We start from the raw sequence: 3,787 nt of genomic DNA on the forward strand, positions 1-3,787 counted from the left end.
TTCAAACGGGTTACCGCCGCCCACGTAGCGCTGTTTTAACCCAACGAGCTCCACAAAGTCTCGACGTGTTGCGTTGGTCTGCTAGATCACCAGATCAGTCTCCTGCCGAGCACATATGGAACACCATCAGACGACACGTCCAGAACCGTCCACAAACAGCGTTAACCGTCCCTGTATCGACCGACCAAGTGCAACAGGCATGGAACTCCATCCCACAAACTGACACCGGCAAGTGTACGACAGAATGGTTGCTCGTTCTCACGCTTGTGTACAACATTCTGGCGGTTACACCGGTTATTAATGTACCAGCATTTCACATTTGCAATGAGTTATCTCGCTGTTGCCTTAAGCTATGACCTTGCAATGTCTATCTCTGAAAAATGGAACCTAGACAAACGTGTTCCTGTAAGTTCGTTACACTACATTTATCATTTTTTGCCGTTGCGATTTTTTCCGTCAGTGTATTACAATCCGCGTGCCTGTAACTGAGCGATCTCTGTATTTTGAGAGCAACAAAAAAATATTTTTAATGCTCAGACCGCTTAAACAAGACGGAACGTAGAACCCAGAATCTTTTCTTTGGGAGATAACGGTCTTGGCGATTGATCCAGGTACGATTCACAATCCAGCCTCATAGTTTGGTTATGTACACTATCTGATCGAAAGTATCCGGATACCCATTTGTAATGTGGAATTGAGCACCGGATGTCACGAGAGGCGGGCCCAGAGATATAAAAGAAGGCGGCAGTATTGTCTGTGGAGGAGCATTGACAGCAGAATGGGTCTTAGGATTTCCAACTGGATGTCACCTGAGTAACAGATCCATCAGTGATACTTCAACCCCTCTGAAGCCGCCCAGGTTATCGTAACTGATCTGATTGTGAAATGGAAACGATGAGGAACAACCAGGATTGTACCTAGACCAGACAGACCTAACGTACTGACGGGCAGCAGTCGTCGGGAACTGCCTAGGACGGTTGTAAAAACCGCATGAAATCAGTGGAATAAACCAACCGGGAGTTCCAAAATTCTACCAACAGTCGAGCTAGCAGAATGACTTTACGAAAGCTTTTCAAAAAATCAGGTTCAGTGGTCGAGTAGCCCCTCATAAGACACAGATGTCTGTAGTCAGTGATAAGCGACACTGGAGGTGTTATAAAGAGCAAAGCAACTGGGTAGTTGATGACTAGAAGCGAATGACTGAAAAGATGGATCACGCCTTATCCTGTGACAATCCGAATGGAACAGTTTGATCTTAGTTGACGCCTGGAAAACATTACCCGCCAACTTGTGTAGCGGCAATAATGATGTGAAGCACAGGTTGTGTTGCGGCATGGAGGTGTTTGTCGTGGTTGGAGTATGGTTCCCGTACTGCGCTTAAGGAAACGCTAAATACGAAACGACATGAACACATTTTATAGCTATCTTGGATATTAATAAACCATTTCAGCTGTATTTAGTCCGTTATCATTGGATCACTACCGCTTTCGCGACACTAAAAGCTACCACTTCAGGTGAATTTCTGTATAACAATAAATGCAGGATCCTGTCGAAGGAACATACGCAACTGAGCATTATACCAGAGGTTGAAAAAACCGCTACTGTTATCAGGTTCTTTTATTTAGGACACGACCGGTTTCGGGCTGTTATACGCCCATCTTCAGGTGTCGTAACTTGGTGCTGAGACTCCGAGCGCTCGCTTGTAGCTCACGGCGTCTTGTACTCGTCCACCGCGGTGCTCGGTCCTGAATAAAAGAACCTTACAACTGTAGCGGTATTTTCAGCCTCTGGTAAAATCCAGAAGGAATAGCGACCCTGAGATAAACACTGGAGTGGTAAATTATTTTAAGGTTTTAAAAAGTTTTTAAAAACTAATAAAAAGTTTTACAAGAGGATATCAAAATGTTAGTACTTACATAACTAAAACATTAGAGCGGAAAAGCTCGCAAATTTGTACCCAACATTCGATGTCCGTCAGAATAAAACACCGCTAAAAGGTGGTATATCAGAATAAAACAGCCGGATTCCAATATAGTAGATGGTTTCTAAACAAATCAAATTTCGTCCAGGTAGAGCATCCCTACATTTTGTGAAAACCGCTTCTTTGTTTTTCATTCTGGCCCAAAATTAATATTAATTTATTTTGACGTTACCAGTGGATTACTATGGTATGATTTGTTTAGGACCCATCCACTATATTGGAATCTGGCTGTTTTATTCTATGATATATTGCCTTTCAGTGGTGTTTTATTCTGACGGACAACGAATGTTGGGTACAAAGTTCCAAGATTTTCTGCTCTAATGTTTAAGTTATGAGAGTACCAACATTTTGATATACTCACGTAAAAGTATTTAACAATTATTAAAAACTTTTTAAAATCTTAAAATAATTTGCTGTACCAGGTGTAGTGGCAGCTTCTGACACCGAATGTAACAGCAACACCAAATTTAGCGGAAAGAGGTAGAAGGTACAGTATTAAGACTTGTCCGAGCTTTCCAAGTGATTTATTGTTTCCAACTACAGTGCCGTGTTCCCCTTGGTCTCTGTCACTGGGCCCCGCCATGCTGAGGATGCCACCTCAGCAACCTGTCAAGCACTCTGCTAATGTGTTGGCCTTGTACGGCCGTGGTGATATGGTGACATCAGGGCTGTGCAGGCAGCCGACTCAGCAGCCTTCATCCTGCGCTGCCTCAGTGCCGCCCGCTGACAACTGCATGATGGCCCGCGCCATGCGTCCTCGCAGCAACAACAAGTGCCCGCGATCCAGCAGCTCAATCTGGAGCCCTTGCCCTGGATGTCTCTGGTGCATGTTGGGAGTCAAGATGACTGCCCAGGGTAGCGAGCCATGGAGTGGTCCATTGCTGGCTGGTAACAGACCTTGCCTTGGCCTCAGAGTGTCGACCAGCAATCTGCCGTGACTGGAATGCTGGCGTCCCATCTGCTGCTGCATGTAGCCGGTGGTGTGACAACTCCTGCCGTCCAGGAGAGCTGCCACACTTGAATGCTTTATTTATATGTGCCAGCCGAAGTGGCCGAACGGTTCTAGGTGCTACAGTCTGGAAGAGCGCGACTGCTACGGTCGCAGGTTCGAATCCTGCCTCGGGCGTGGATGTGTGTGATGTCCTTAGGTTAGTTAGGTTTAAGTAGTTCTAAGTTCTAGGGGACTGATGACCTCAGAAGTTAAGTCCCATAGTGCTCAGAGCCATTTGAAGCCATTTATATGTGGCTGTGCACCTCTGTTTTGCTAATGTGCAGCTCCAAGTCATGTACTCATAACATCGAGGTTGGGCAAGTGGGCCCCTTTCTGCCTCCTATGCAAACCGCTGCGTCTACTCTTTTCAGTGGGCCTACGGCCCTGTGGCCTCCATTCTACTTCGCAACCGCTGGTAGCGTAACTTACTGTCAAGAGGCCCGTGCGTGGCTGTAGCTTGGACACTCAGAAATATTGCACCAAAACTGACTTTTCCTATCCCAAATGGTAGTGCCGCTACACAGGTATATCTCATGGTTGTTATTACTTCTGGATTTATTATGATGATGATGTTCACCTGAATACATGGTTTGTAGTGCCACGAAATCGGTAGTGAGCGAATAATAAAGGACTAAATACAGCTGAAGCGGTTTATTAATACCCAAGATGACTACTCATAGTTGTGGTCGTCCTACCTAAAACGTTGTCTGCACATTTTATAGCATTGTGTAGTGAATGCAGTAGAGAAACAGTTCAGAGACTAATATTGTATTAGCACGGCAATGCTCCATGTCATAAAGCAGCATGTATGATAC

The sequence above is a fragment of the Schistocerca cancellata genome, chromosome 9 (assembly GCF_023864275.1).
Source record: "Schistocerca cancellata isolate TAMUIC-IGC-003103 chromosome 9, iqSchCanc2.1, whole genome shotgun sequence".
Lineage (NCBI taxonomy): Eukaryota > Metazoa > Arthropoda > Insecta > Orthoptera > Acrididae > Schistocerca > Schistocerca cancellata.